Source organism: Eurosta solidaginis, chromosome 2, assembly GCF_040869045.1.
Source record: "Eurosta solidaginis isolate ZX-2024a chromosome 2, ASM4086904v1, whole genome shotgun sequence".
In the NCBI taxonomy this organism is placed as follows: Eukaryota; Metazoa; Arthropoda; class Insecta; order Diptera; family Tephritidae; genus Eurosta; species Eurosta solidaginis.
The window spans coordinates 280,471,096-280,487,181 of record NC_090320.1 but is presented as its reverse complement, the minus strand read 5'-3'; the positions used below and the strand labels follow the sequence as shown (position 1 = coordinate 280,487,181).

Here is a 16,086-nt window from a genome sequence, read left to right as displayed (position 1 = left end):
ATTGTGCATCCAGCCGTAAAACTCTAATCGACATCGCCAAATCTCAAGATGCTGAGGTAGGTTTTTTGTTATATTAGAATGTGTAGAATAAAAATGTTTCTCTTATCAGGTCGGCGACGGCACCACTTCAGTAGTACTTTAAGCAGGTGAAATCTTAAAACAAGTTAAACCATATGTTGAGGAAGGCGTGCATGCACGTATCATCATTAAAGCAATACGTAAAGCATTATATTTATGCATGACCAAAATAATGACATGGCTGTACATGTCGAAGCGCCAATCAAAGGGACAACAACGTGCTTTGTTGTAAAACACGCTGCCACAGCAATTTCCTCCAAACTTATTCATCAACAAAAAGATTTATGATTTTTTAATAATCGGGGATTGCCCATATTGCTTTTTTAAATGTATGAAAACATTTATTTGAAGCAATTTTTTAATTTTATAATTTATTTAATAATTTGGGAAAAATTTAAACAACGTGACATCAGGACGGACAAGGCGACAGCTGTTTCGATTATACCTTGTAAATCTCTTCAAAGCCTTTTCTCCCGGGAGTGGGAGTCGAACTCGCACCCCTACGATAGTTGAAATGGTTGTAAACGCATTCAGCTACGTCATGCCTGTTGTGAAGTCTTTCCCAATTGCCTTCTTTATGCATATTTTAATCTTTTACACATTGCATACTTCGTATTTCTAAAATTTTTGTGGACGCTGTACTTTCCTTTGATGGACCCAACGTCATACAAAAGATGTAAAATCGCATTATTAAATATAGTTTTGGAATTCAAGGCTGAGCGTGATAATTCTGAAAAGTACGTGTTGATAATGTTCAAGAGTATCAGAAAATTGTTGATGCTGAATGGCGTATTCTGTACAATGAACTAGTTAAGTAAGGCGTCAATGTTGTGTTATCTAAACTACCAATTGACGACGTTGGTACACACTATTTTGCCGATTGTGATATGTTCTGTGCTGTTCGTGTACCAGAAGAAGATTTGAAACGTACAATGAAAGCTTGTGGTGGTGTTGTTATGATAATGATATTAATTCAAGTGTTTTGGGTCAATGTGATTACTTTGAAGAACGTCAAGTTGGTGGTGAACGTTTCAACGTTTTCCAAGGTTTGATAGTGGGTTTGACATTGATTTTGTTTTCATAGTTTATAATTATTTAAAGGTTGCGTTAATGCTAGAACATGTACATTGGTTTTACGTGGCGGTGCCGAACAATTTTTGGAAGAAACTGAGCTTCGTTACATGATGCTATAATGATTGTGCGGCGTACAATTAAACATGTTTCTGTTGTTGCTGGTAAGTCAAAATACAAATTGAAAAAAATGTCTAATCTTAAGGCAGTTTTCTACATTAAGACGCTTATTGAGCTCAATCTTCCCTACAAAATTCGAATCTATAATTATTTCATTAGTAGCTAATCGAATGCCTAATGAAGTCAAAAGCACAATACAACTCTGTTGGGAGCGTTCAGTTTCTTAGTTTTTGGCGTGTTCAGTGCTTAAAAATGTCATTTGTCAAAGTAAATGTCATTGTCTGCATGGCGGAACGATACAAGGTGGCCGCATCGAACAGCGATTATAACCTTTTTATACCTTTCATGAAAATGAAATGGTATATTAATTTCGTCACGAAACCGAAAATTGTAAGTCCTTAAAGGAAAATAGATAGACCCACCATTAAGTATACCGAAATAATCAGGTTGAAGAGCTGAGTTGATTTAGCCATGTCCGTCTGTCCGTCTGTCCGTCTGTCTGTTTGTATGCAAACTAGTCCCTCAATTTTTGAGATATCTTGATAAAATTTGGTGAGCAGGTGTATTTGGGTGTCCGATTAGACATTTGTCGGAACCGACCGGATCGGACCACTATAGCATATATCCTCCATACAACCGATTTTTCAGAAAAAGAGGATTTTTGTAATATCTTACCCAATTTAACAGATTGAAGCTTCAAACTTCACCATATACTTTCGTATATTGCACATATTGTTGCCTGAAAAAATTTATGAGATCGGTCGTATATATAGTATATATCCCCCACAACCGATTGTTCAGATAAGGAACTTTTCGTAATTACTGCCCTATTTTAAGAGCTAGAGGCTTCAAATTCCAGCGAATGCTTACGTATATAGCATATATTGTTGTCTGAAAAAATCATAAAGATCGGTGGTATATATAGTATATATATGGTGGTATATATAGTATATATATATAGTATATATATATATATTTTCGCAAATTTTAGCCCCATTTTAACAGCTAGAAGCTTCAAATTTCACCGAATATTTACTTATATAGCATATATTGTTGCCTGAAAAAATCATAGAGATCGGTTGTATATATAGTATATATCTCATACAACCGATTGTTCAGATAAGAAACTTTTCGCAATTTCTACCCTATTTTAACAGCTATAAGCTTCAAATTTCACTGATTGCTTACGTATATAGCATATATTGATGTCTGAAAAAATCATTGAGATCGGTGGTATAAATAGTATATATCTCATAGAACCAATTGTTCAGATAAGAAACTTTGCGCAATTTCTGCCCCGTTTTAACAGTTAGAAGCTTCAAATTTCACAAAATGCTTTCGTATATAGCATATATTGTTGTCTGAAAAAATCATAGAGATCGGTGGTATATATATTATATACTTCATATAAACTGTCATATTGACCCCTTTTTTACGGCTAGAAGCTTCAAGATTCATCAAATTTCATCAAATAGTTACGCTTACGTCATATATTTTTGAAATACGTGATTCGTAGCCATAGTTTTTACATGCAGACCACAAAAAACGTGAAGCATTGCATCCTCACACAGATTACCTACCTATTTTTTATTTTATATTTATCTTAAAAATCGTTTAGATATGTTCAAATTTCACCAAATGCTTACGTGTATAGCATATATTGTTGTCTAAGAAAATCATAGATACCGGTGGTATATATAGTATATATCCCATACAACCGATTGTTCAGATAAGAAACTTTGCGCAATTTCTTCCCCATTTTAACAGTTATAAGCTTCAAATTTCACCAATTGCTTACGTATATAGTATGTATTGTTGTGTCAAAAAATCATAGAGATCGGTGATATATATAATATATATATGATGGTATATATAGTATATATATAGTATATATATATTTTTTTTACGATTTCAGCCCCATTTTAACAGCTAGAAGCTTCAAATTTCACCAACTGCTTACGTGTATAGCATATATTGATGTCTGAAAAAATCATTGAGATCGGTGGTACACATAGTATATATCTCATACAACCGATTGTTCAGATAAGAAACTTTGCGCAATTTCTGCCCCGTTTTAACAGTTAGAAGCTTCAAATTTCACAAAATGCTTACGTATATAGCATCTATTGTTGTCTGAAAAAATCATAGAGATCGGTCGTATATATATTATATACTTCATATAAACTGTCATTTTGACCCCTTTTTTACGGCTAGAATCTTCAAAATTCATCAAATTTCATCAAATAGTTACGTTTTCGTCATATATTTTTGAAATACGTGATTCGTAGTCATAGTTTTTACACGCAGACCACAAAAAACCTGAAACTTTGCATCCTCACACAAAGTACCTACCTGTTTTTTATTTTATATTTATCTTAAAAATCGTTAAGGTATGTAGATCTGTTCACAATATATTTCTTATCTTATACATCCGATTATTCGGAGATTACGAACGGGATAAGATTATTGTTCAGCCCCATTCATGAAAGGTATGAAGTCTTCGGCACAGCCGAAGACAGTCCCGTTCTTACTTGTTTTATTTGATTTGATACATCAACTTCCGGCGCAGTACGATTTTGATATTTGTCCATCGAATTTACAAAAACAAAGTACATGAAATTCTTATTTATGTATGTAGGTATGTCACCTTGTATCGTTCCGCCATGATTGTCTGTCATATAGCATTGTCATTTTATTCGCTTGACATTTCATCCTTCATACTAATCGAGCAGTTACTTCTGTGTGAAAGCAAAAAATTTACGATTTCATTAGAAGGTGAAATGAGATTGTGTCCAACTCCCGAAGAAAAAAACTATAAAATATGTGTCAGTGAAATGATAATTATTGCTTTTGGTTGTTAGTTTTGAGGCATCGTCTTCGAGTGCCTTCTGATCGTATATGCCGGTTCTTTTGCATTCTTTTACATGCATAAAGTGCCGTTGAAGCCTTCCTCACCCTCTCCTCCACGTTGAGCTTCCATGAAAGCTTAGTGTCTAGGATGATTCCTAGATATTTTGTGCACGGTTTCTCCCGTAGGGTCGCCCCTCCTAACTTAGGGACTTTGTACCTCTTTGTAAACAAGACCATATGCAACGTCATCTGCGTAAACCGTAAGTTTTGCTGATCCCTAGTAGAATCCCCTGAGCAGTTGGTTAATGACCAGCGTCCACAGCAGATGTGATAGCACCCCTCCCTGCGGAGTGCCCCTGTCCTCTAATTTCGTGGCCGCGTACAATCCCCATTGCGATGTAATCTTACTGCAGTTTAACATGCAGTCGATCCATCTGGGTAAGGCTGGATGTACTTAAACGTAATTAAGACCATCCATAATCGCCCATTTAGAAACACTGTTGGAAGCCCCGGCAATGTTTAAGAAGACTTCTAGAGCATATTCCTTAAATTCCAGGGCTTTTTCTATGCTTATTACCACCCTATGCAATGCGGTGTCTACTGACTGGCCTTTGGTGTACGCATGCCGTGTTGTGGAGAGCAGATTTTAATCCACGTTGGACTTTATGTACACATCTATCAGCCTCTCAAAGGTTTTGAGCAGAAATGATGTTAACCTATTGGGTTTATAATCTTTGGGATACACGTGACCGATCTACCCCGCCTTTGGTAGGAAAGCTACACGAGCAGTTCTCCAATAATGCGGTACATTATTCAGTCTTATGCACCCACCGAATCACTCATCTTCTCGGGAAAAGCCGGCGTGCACCTCCGAGAAAGTCGGAGTCTTAGCGTTATCTCCCTTTGGCTTATCTCCTACTTCCGTAGTTGGAACTTCCCTCTGACTCGCAGCCTTCGAGGTAGTTGCTACCTCGCTATTGGGGCCCATCTGTCTTACAGCTTTGGGCCTACTTGTCTTGTCTATGCGACTGCCCTGCCTCGCGGCTCTGGGACTGCGTCCTTTCTGCCTCTTGAAAGCAGGCTTGTCGCCTTCCGCCGAACGTCGCCTCTTCATTCTACGATTCAACGCTTCTTCCTCGTACCGGTTGCAGAGGGTTTCTAGCAGCAAACCTTTTAAACTGCCATCGACCTACTTCTACCGCCTCATGGGCCCATTCAAAGCGCTCGCTCTCCACTTCTGTTGGGTCGACCACTACTCCCAGGCGTTGGACAATTCTTAGTGCTGCACGGTACTGCGAGATAGCTCTTTTACTTCCCCTGCTCCGTACCCTTCTCCACTCTTCTACCCATTTGTGTGCTTTTCCAACACGGAGTTCATTGAACCAGCACTACTCTCGCTCGCCGAGTCCGACGCATCGCTTAATGCGTATTCGTCGTCCTTGGCTTGCGACTCAGTCCTCCTCTTATCATCCTCCTTATTACAATTTGGTAATGAGTCGTTCATCTTGGTCGTACGACCACCAGCCCGACAAGGCGGGCTCAGCGGTCCAGTATTATATACGGGGAAAGAACCGTCAGCCACAGCAGCACCCCTTACTGTGGTAAGGCGATCAATACTTCCCGAGGTGGTCCGGTATCGGGAAGGCTCCGTTCGATTACAGCCGAATTTATCCCCTGGCTGCAAATTGTCCAATAGGCACGGTCCGCATAACACCCTGGATTAGGGGGTTAGCAGTTCTTGGTCACCGACATCCCGCCGCCCTCCTATGAGGCAAAACGGCGTAGACGCCAGTCCTAAACAGCTCCGCCTCATAGTCGGGCGCTATGGAGATCGGCTAAGCCCCCACACCAACGACGAGGTGCCTACCCTAGTGAGGGGGAGATTGGGGAGATAGCTGTTTATTTTATTACAAAGCTCATCGGTGTAGAAAACAATTGCATAGGTGTAGAAGCAATAGTGAATTCTTCTGGTGGTAAAGGTAGCTATTGTTATGTAGAAGTTAAACTGAAATTCGATGAATATGAGTTTTTTTTAAGTTATTGAAAAAAAAGCATTGAGGATTTTTAATATCTTACGAAGTACCTTCGTACATGTTTCTAAGAATGAAGAATGAGACCTATTCAAACTTCACTATACTTTACCCCATTTTAACACAACTATCATTTTTTGATTTTATTAAATTTTATAAAATGTTCCCTCCTCTACAGTTCCATTTCCGTATTGGATGGTAAATATGGCTTTCGCATTTTCTCCATCAATAACTGTGACAAAGTGGAAGAAATCTTTGCGCGTAAATCGCAACATATTATCTTGGTCGAGCGTTTCTTCAATAGCTCTCTAGTGGTGATGGTGACAGCAGAGAAACCCAACTGTTACAAATGTTACACTTCAAAAAGAATCAAAATATCTGCCATTGCGTCTACGGCTCAAATACCCACAGTATATGAATGAATCGAACGCACCCAATTGTCTGCCTAACGGATAGTATACGTATTCATTAAATCGAAAATATTGCACCAAACGAACTGGGTCTGAATACTGAAACAGTACATATATTCAAAATCGATGAGAAGGCTGTGATGATGGTATAGGGTGAGTTGTTGAATAACATACGAAAACCACTTTAACCCATCTATATATTTGCATTACAGCTAAAGCTTTACAAACAGCAAAAATTGCTGGCGCGAAGCAATTGGAAAAGGCAGTGAAGCATTCATCACACTGTACGGATGGTGCAAAGTTAGAAACTGCTGTTGTAACTGCTGCCACCGACACAACGGTTATCTCTACTTCGCCGAGTAGCGGCTCGTCCGACTATCTATCGAAGACAGTATAATCATATCTTTTGCCAACACAGGTTAGCGATGTGCTTGCACAGGAAAATATTTCAATTGGAAAACAAAAACCAATTAAGAGAATTTATTTATTATTAAAGTACTTACTTTTCTTTATATCAACTGTATTAATTTAAGTTGCAATTTCATGTGCATATATAATAAGGGATATCGTGATACGATTGCTGTCGGAACTAGATTTGAAACCAATCAATACTCCTGCTAAGGGTTGCAGAATTATTGCTTGAATGATTAGATTTAGAACAATAATAAGTCTGACTCAATTACTAGTCCTACATTTTTAAGTTCACAAATTACGACAGCAATCGGATTCCACGACACCTTTGAATATTCTTGATCTGAAAAAGAGTAAACCTAATCTGAATTTCTACTAAGCTTTAAGTTGTAAATTATTCAAATAATTGGATGTTTTTCTAAAGCTTAAAATTATTTTCTGCTCGCTTAGAAAATATTTCAATTGGAAAACAAAAACCAATTAAGCGAGTTTATTTATTATTTAAATACTTACTTTCATTATATCAACTGTATCAATATAAGTTGCAATTTCATTTACATATATAATAAGGTATGACGTGATCCTATTGCTGTCGGAATTAGACTTGGAACCAATCAATACTCCTGCTAAGAGTTGCAGAATTATTGCTTGAATGATTAGTTCATATTTTACTTTACTTTATTACTTTCAAATTCAATTACGACAGCAATCGGATTCCACGACACCTTTTAATATTCTTGATCTGAAAAAAGAGTAAATCTAATCAAAATTTCTACTTAGCTTTAAGTTTTAGACTTAAATTGATTCAAATAATCAAATTTTTTATTCGAAACCATGGAAACAACTCAAATTTTACATGAATATAACACACTTCTGAATTGTCCAAATATAAAGTTAGCTGCTGCAGAAATATAGCTCAAAGCAATTAATATAATTTTTATCTTATTATTAAAGTATTTACTTCTTTTTTATATTAAATGTATTAATTTAAGTTTGCAATTTCATGTATATATGAGGCTCCAAGACGCAAAACCAAATGAATCCATGATATGTAAAACTTAGAAAAGCACAAAAAATTTTTAAATTTGTTATGAATGAAAATTGTTATGAATTTTCAATACGGGTCTTTAGAATGTTGCTAGGCGATGCAATATTGTCGCAATTTAAATATTATTTTAAAATATCTGGTTTTGCATCTAGGCGCCTCATATATAATATTCTTTATTTGGAAAAAAATTACTAAATCTAAAGATATGTTTTAAATAAATATTTATATTATATGTTATGTTTGGTTATTATAATTAAAGATAAATATTGAAAATTCAATTTATTTGGTTGATATTTTATTCATGTGGCTGCTCCAGGTAACGTAAATCGAGGGGTAAAATTCAAGTTAAATGGCGGTTATATAAATGGTAAAACCGCAGTAAAATTGATTGTCAAATGACTCGAAAATGTAGAGTGAAATGACCGAAAATTTGGCAGCCATTTGACGTGCATTGTTACGTGTGTGAGCAGAAAAGTGCTATGCTCACATCCTATAAGTGGAAGCGGAATGCACAATCACATAAATAGGTACGAAATGGGAAAAAGCAGGCATGCTTAACAAACGAACTGATATCATTTCGTTACGATAATTAACGTTAATAAACGAAACAAAGTCATTTCGTTTCGTTTATTAACGTTAAGAACGTCAAATTAACGAAATGATTTTGTTTCGTTTTCTGCCATATCAAAACGAAATCAAATCGTTTATGTTGATTATTAATTTCAAACTATGCTGGCAAAGCTGGTTGATGGCGGAGTCATTAAAGGTGAAAGCATTAGCCAAGCTGATTGCAACTTTTCTCACGAATTTTGACAGTACGAACATTTCTCAGAGTATTTTTGACATTACCACCAACGAATTACACAAACAAATTACATGGAGTTCGTGTCTATGTCCGCTCGCTGTTACCACCTTACGGCTTCACCATGGCTATAGCATTGCCAGCACAATTCAAACATAAAGTATCACGTTTTTGTTAACGTTTTTAACGTTAACGAAAGCTTTTCATTTCGGTTAAAAACGAAATACAATTTATCTTGATAATTTCTTTATTGATAATATTTCGAAGTGTTTCAACGGAAACGGTGGAAATTTTTTGATAAACGATTAGCTTAACGTTAAGGTGCATCCCTGGGAAAAAGTGTAAAAAATCTACTCTCGCTAATGCAAACGTGACTAAAATTTAACAAGGGGCGTGACCGCACAATGACGGTAAAATGGTCAGATGACGTGCAGCGTTTTTGCAGGGTTGTATAGGTACACTATGCACCTGATAAAATTCTTGTTCCTGTTCGTATTTTTTATGGATGCTATTTGGCACTGTTGTACTTCTTAGGTCCAGGAAAAGTGTAGTAGCTGCTAACGAAAACTGCGTAAAATTTGTATTGTAAAATTACAAAGAAATATCTTTATTTACTTCCAAACGAGCACTTAATTACATCTCTCTTTAAAATCCATATGTTTTGGACAATTTTGATTAACAAATTGTGATACTTTATTACCGGGGACGATTGCTAAAACACGACCAAAACCGTTGGGTTAGGTATTAATAGATGCGTTTTTGCCTCGCTTCCAATAATTCGAATACCTTTTCACCTTTGGACTATTGATAATAGGACAAAACGCGTCTTTTCATTTCTCTTTCCACATTTTTGGACGGGTTATTGCAGTCGACCTCGGTTTCAAACAGTTTTTGCGGACTACGCGTCCTCAGATACCCCAATTCAAGACTTGTGTCATTTTCTCCATGACCCATATAGGTGCATTACATTTTCATACTAAGTTCGTTCAAAAAAATATACCATCATAGCAACCCATATCTGATATTCTGCTCCTTTTTTTGCTTAGCTTTCCACGACAGCAACACCGGTAATTTTGACGCTTCGTTCAGTGTGAAACGCATGTTCCCCGTAGGCTCCATTGAGTTCCACAATAATTTGACACTGGCCGAAAAGTCAAACGGCAGTGTGTTAGAAATAGAAAGGAATTATTTCCTTCTCATACATATCATACTTGTAAACCTGTACTATGCATTAATGTTAAAAAAATCCGAAGAGCTATTTCTGTGCCATGAAATATGAACATAGGCTAATTGATCTTCCAATAGAATCTTATACAAATGACTAGGTATGATTTTTTTGTGTATCAGTGTATCTGGAGTTCACGTAACTTTGGAATTGTTTCATTTCAATGAAAACTTCTTCCAAATCTCTAGAATAAAAACGAAATAAGTTATTTATAGCTTCGTGGAGGTCTCCATGACTTAGAGAAAAGTCGATGAGAAATGCAAATCCATTTTGAATGCTAAGTGTGATATCTTATCTGTCAAATGCCTGACAGGATGTTCAATATGGCTACTTTTTAGCGTTTTGACAGGGTGTTCAATATGGCGGCGCCTATCTTCAGCGGGTGATAGAAAGAGATACAGAATGAGACAGCGATAGTCAAATACAAATCAGGTGATCCAATCACGTTGGAATTTTGACGTCTATTCAGAAGATATCACACTTAGTTATCATTCACAATGTGCAAATCTCTCTGAAACTCTCTTCTAACAATCCGTACAAAAAACCACACGTTTGCAAATCTGCGTTTTCACTTTGCAATGACTTAATCACTGAACGCATAGCAGTCAAAATAGAGTTCCATAAAATCAACATGAAACCAAATTCGAATACATATTTGCATTTTAAGGGCGAATTAATGGTGACTTATAACCATAAAGCCATAACCAGATGAAACAGCTGATCACACCTACCTTATGGAAATCAATGTAATCGAGTTAGCGTTATGGTATGGCACCATTAATCGATTAATTCGCCCTTTATTCGCGATACACGTCGCCTCATAACGAGTAATAGTATTTTGTGATTCATCATCCGCAATGATTTCTAAAGCCTCTAATTTAACATCAAATTTAACTGTCTTGCCAAAACGGATTCAACACAAAGCGTGGCAAGTCCTGAAACACGCTCTTGAGATGAACACGATCTATGAAAGTTTTTGATTATTGAAATGTCGCTGAAAGAACGTTCTGCACTAGCTACAGTGACAGGTATAGTGCAAAAGATACGTAAAGCAACACAAATTGTATACAGATTTTGAGCATAGATAGCATTTAGCAATTCCAATGGTGGCAGAGCTTTGTCAAAATTTCTTTCGTAAATGTGTTTCAAGTCAATTACTCCGCATTTGAGAAAATGTCCGTCTTATATTTTTCGACAAATTTTGCTGCGCTCGCCCGAACAGTAGTTTCATCCATGTCTTCAAATTGCCACAAAAAGAAAACGTCTCGTTCAAATTTCTCATAGCTGCAAATCGTTCAGTAATGCCAGTGATTACCGAATCAACGATCACCAAGAATGTATTGTTTTAAAATCAGACTCTGGATCAACCGTAGTCATCTCATTTCCATTATCTTCACAACGTCTTTTGGGCTTTCTCTTTCGAATGTCCGGAAACTTTGCCGAGATGTTCAATTGAATAGCAACTGGTCCTGGTCAACTTCAAATCAGCTAGTAAGGCATCAAGATGTCGGGGTGCCCCCCATAAATTCACAAAACAAAAATTCGGAAACACATTTTTTCAGAAAGACAAAATTCAGAGGTCAAAGTTCAGAAAGTAGTCAGACGACAGAAAAAACATAAAATTGTTCTCAAAATTCAGAAACGTTTGTTTATTTCGAAGGAATTATGTATAAAGAAAAAGTAGTAAAATCTCAAATTGTATATTGTATGCAATAGCAAGCATATAATTAATGCACAAAATTTTAAATTTTTTGTTGATTCCTTTCTGAATGTTGACTTCTGAAATTTTTCTTCTGAAATTTGACTTCTGAACATTGATTTCTGAATTTTTTTGTTTCTGAATTTTTCTTCTCAATTTTGGTTTTCTGAAAAAAAGGTTCAGACTAATGTTTTTTAAAAAATGTGTGTCCAATTTTTTGTTTTCTGAATTTATGGATGGAACCAGATATCGGACCTCAACAACTATGGTAGCGTATCTAGCTTGGTTTACGACGTTTCTTTCATTAATGGTAGTCAGTATTTTGAATCAAATTGAGGACAGCAAGATACATTCGAACTTGTTGATGTACTTGAGAATGCCGGTAATATCTCCGTATGCTTGTGCAGTCAAATTTAGCTTAAGTAATGCGTTTAGTGCTTGTGTTAATCCAGGAACATGGTTTGCGAATGGTCTGATTGCCTCAATTCTAGCCGACCTCCTAGTGTCTGAAAGACTGTGAAGAGTGCTCGGTACATTTTTTTGAGGATGTCCCCATTGTTGTGGACTGCTGCTGAAAATAGTAAAACATTTTTGTACAACTCCGAAGAAAGTAATTGCAGCCGTACAACATTCTGCACCATCAACACCACATAAATTGGGACTGTGGGTTGCACAAGGCGGGTAATCAGCATTCGAGTTTTTGTCGAGAATGTGACGTAGTGCTCCTTTCATATTGGCGCCGTTATCGTACCCTTGTGCACGACAATCCTTTAATGGGATTTCATGTTTACCTAGAGTATGGCAAATTAAATCAGCGATTTCCTTACTTGTTTTTCGTACAAATTCTTCAAATAATTTAGTTTTCTGCAAAATTTTGTCTATATTCTGTTAAGGAATACAAAGTTACGTTAATCTTTTTGGCTAACCAATTCCAGTAACGGCTTATATAGTTATAATATTGCTAAACGTATAATAAAATCTACTACGATTGACGGATTAAGGGAAAACGTCAACGGGATGAGAACACCTGAATATTCATTTCATCCTGGGTATTTCACAACAATTCTTCAAATTTTCAATAAGTAAAACAACTTTAGAATGAAATGTCAAACTGTTGCTTAACAAGTAAGGAAGGCTAAGTTCGGGTGAAACTGAACTTGCAAAACTTTTAAATTACCTTCTTCTTTCATTGTCCAAAATTTTACTCATTTTCTATTCTGCGTCATAAAGTCAACCCACCTACCAAGTTTCATCGCTTTATCCGTCTTTGGTGATAAATTATCGCACTTTTTCGGTTTTTAGAAATTTTCCATATCGAAAAAGTGGGCGTGGTTATAGTCCGATTTCGTTCATTTTAAACAGCGATCTGAGATCAGTGCTCAGCAACCTACATACCAAATTTCATTAAGATACCTCAAAAATTACTCAAGTGATCGTGTTTACGGACGGACGGACGGAAAGACGGACATGGCTAAATGAATTTCTTTTTTCGCCCAGATCATTTTGATATATAGAAGTCTATATCTATCTCGATTAGTTTATGCCGTTACGGGGTACCGTTATGCGAACAAAATAAATATACTCTGTGAGCTCTGCCCAGCTGAGTATAAAAAGAGTCGCCGTGTGTACATATGATAAGCAACTCCAAAATAGAAGTTGCCGGTAATCAGCATCCAATTTAATTATCGCTTTTCACGTTGTATGACAAGCTGTTTTATTGATTTGACCAAATAAGTGGTCAAATTCGACGAAATGAAAACCAATCATAGATGGTTATAACGTTAATTTAGTCATTTGCAAAGTATTTGATGTTGTGAGTACGTGATAATTTCTGAAAGTTAAATTGCACTTTATTTATTTTCCCAGAAATACTTCTTTGTTTACTTTTGGACAGGTGAAAAATATTTTAAAAGTAGTTTGTTTTTTTGTTCAAATAAATTGGTGATTAATTTTAAAACCTCATAATTGAAATCTATATATTAATACGCTAACAAAATTTCCATACAATCAATTGACAGGCTGTTTCGCATACTTAGCATACGTAAAATCATATAAAAGTTATATGAATCGATTCGTATTGATCAGCCGCAGTGCAAATATTACTCTATTTGTTTATAATTAATAGAAAAAGTTTTTTGTAAATTCGAAAATCTGTGCAACTATCGAAATTGCCATCTGTAGGACGCATTATGTTCACAAACCCCCCTGAGTACATAGCTCCAAATTCTCAATTGTTCCGTTGCTCAAATGTTTCATCTCTACATATGTATATATTTGTACACGCCAAACGGTGAGAGAACTACTGCTTCGCTCATTATCTGTTGAAATAAAATATTGTTTCCAATTACCTATATTGGTTTGTACCAAAATCTTTAAAGAATTGTTCTAAAATAATTGTTAGCGCACAAAAAAATTTTAAAGAGAAGTAATAACTTAACCGGCCTATTTTTTTGGACAAATTTTACTTACACGTAAAAGCATAGGTCTTTATTTAACAGATTTCGATTTTAGGTCGAAATGTTGCATAGGCAGTATATTACCCACTATATTTATTAACATTGTTGGATTATATGCCCATTAATCGGATGCTTAGATCCCAAAATCCTTATTTTTTTATGTCGCTTAAAATTATGAAATCAATTTTATTTTATTAAATATGTTTGCGTGAATAATTTCAATGTTTTTGTTTCTTTTTCTTTTTTTTTCTAATTTATTCTGCTTTGCTATAACTTAGTATTATATCGTTCACAGACGATATTTTATCGTAGATATGGTCATATATATTCATCTTCATTTCATGAATATGAATGTTTACCAATTTAATACAAATTAATTACGTACATAGATCTCAATGGGAATCCCAACATTAAATATCCGAATATTAGAATCTTCATATTTCCACAATGATAACATTAAAACCCGGAAAAGGTCCAAGTGCACTTATTGCGTTTTTATATGGAACTGTTTTGTCACATCACTTAATTTTTTCGCACTTTAAGTACTTTATTTTTTTTTTCTTTCATTTAAATTTTTTAGTAAACTCTGCCTTCTTTCTCATTACATAATTTTTTTATATTTTTATTTTTTATGAAGGTATCCTCTATTCTATTCGAAATTTTCGTTTTGTGCCACACTTATGTACATACTACATATGTATTTATACAAAATTAAACTCGGTAAAGCGCCAATTGCATACCTAACGGGTGGCGTGAAATAGGCTAAATTCCTTAAGCACATTTCTTCGTTTTTAACTAAAAGTTCGTGTTTTTGAATTATGACACTATTGAAGTAAATGGGCGATATATGTATGTATATGGGAGATATAGGCCTACTGGGGAACCGAGCACACAAAACTAACTTCGGTAGCGCCCCAACGGGGACCTCCCAGGTGGTGTGGAAAAACCTATTTTTCAATTTAATGTCAAGTAATTTCACCTTAATTCTATGTCAATTTCTTTTGATTTTACATATTTTTTATATTTTTGTTTAAGGAGCTCCATACCAAAAGGTTATAATTACATTTGAAAATTTTGTAGAAAATTTAAGAAAATACAATAAAAATTACAATGTTTTAATGAAAAATTTAAGTAAGTTAGACCAGTTTGCTATATTTTCGCTCATTGCTTAACTATTAACGCATTATTTTACTACCCCCAACACTGGATGCATAGACTGAGTTGAAAAAAATAAGAGTTGGTCGAATTTCGACCACAGGCGATACTAGTCTTAATTAATCTGCTTTGTTTGCTTTGTATAAACAAATGGCAAAAACTAGAAAAATAATAACTTAAAAACAAGTAAGGAAGGCTAAATTCGGATGTAACCGAACATTACATACTCAGCTGAGAGCTTTGTAGACAAAATAAGGGAAAATCACTATTTAGCAAAATGAACCTAGGGTAACTCTGGAATGTGTTTGTATGACATGTGTATCAAATGAAAGGTGTTAATGATTATTTAAAACGTAGTGGGCCTTAGTTCTATAGGTGGACGCCTTTTCGAGATATCGCAATAAGGGTGGACCAGGGGTGACTCTCGAATATGTTTGTATGATATACCCAGAACATCTTCTGTCGGGTACCGCTAATTTATTTATATATGTAATACCACGAACAGTATTCCTGCCATGATTCCAAGTGCTTTTGTTATCGTCCTGCAGAACTTTTTAATTTTCTTCTACTTAATATGGTAGGTGTCATGCCCATTTTACAAATTTTTTTCTAAATTTATATTTTGTGTCAAAAACCCAATCCAATAACCATTTTCATCCCTTTTTTCGTTTTTGGTATACAATTATGGCATTTTTTTCATTTTTCGTAATTTTCGATATCGGAAAAGTGGG

The 16,086-nt window shown here is 35.4% G+C and overlaps 1 long non-coding RNA gene across 1 annotated transcript; it reads left to right on the top strand.

Moving 5' to 3' along the window:
* The first annotated feature begins 1,021 nt into the window (after positions 1 to 1,021).
* Positions 1,022 to 7,366, top strand: LOC137242823 (uncharacterized). Its single transcript, XR_010950375.1, has 4 exons — positions 1,022 to 1,124; positions 1,180 to 1,313; positions 6,328 to 6,712; positions 6,772 to 7,366. It is a non-coding gene; the product is annotated as an uncharacterized lncRNA (long non-coding RNA).
* The last annotated feature ends 8,720 nt before the right edge of the window (positions 7,367 to 16,086 follow it).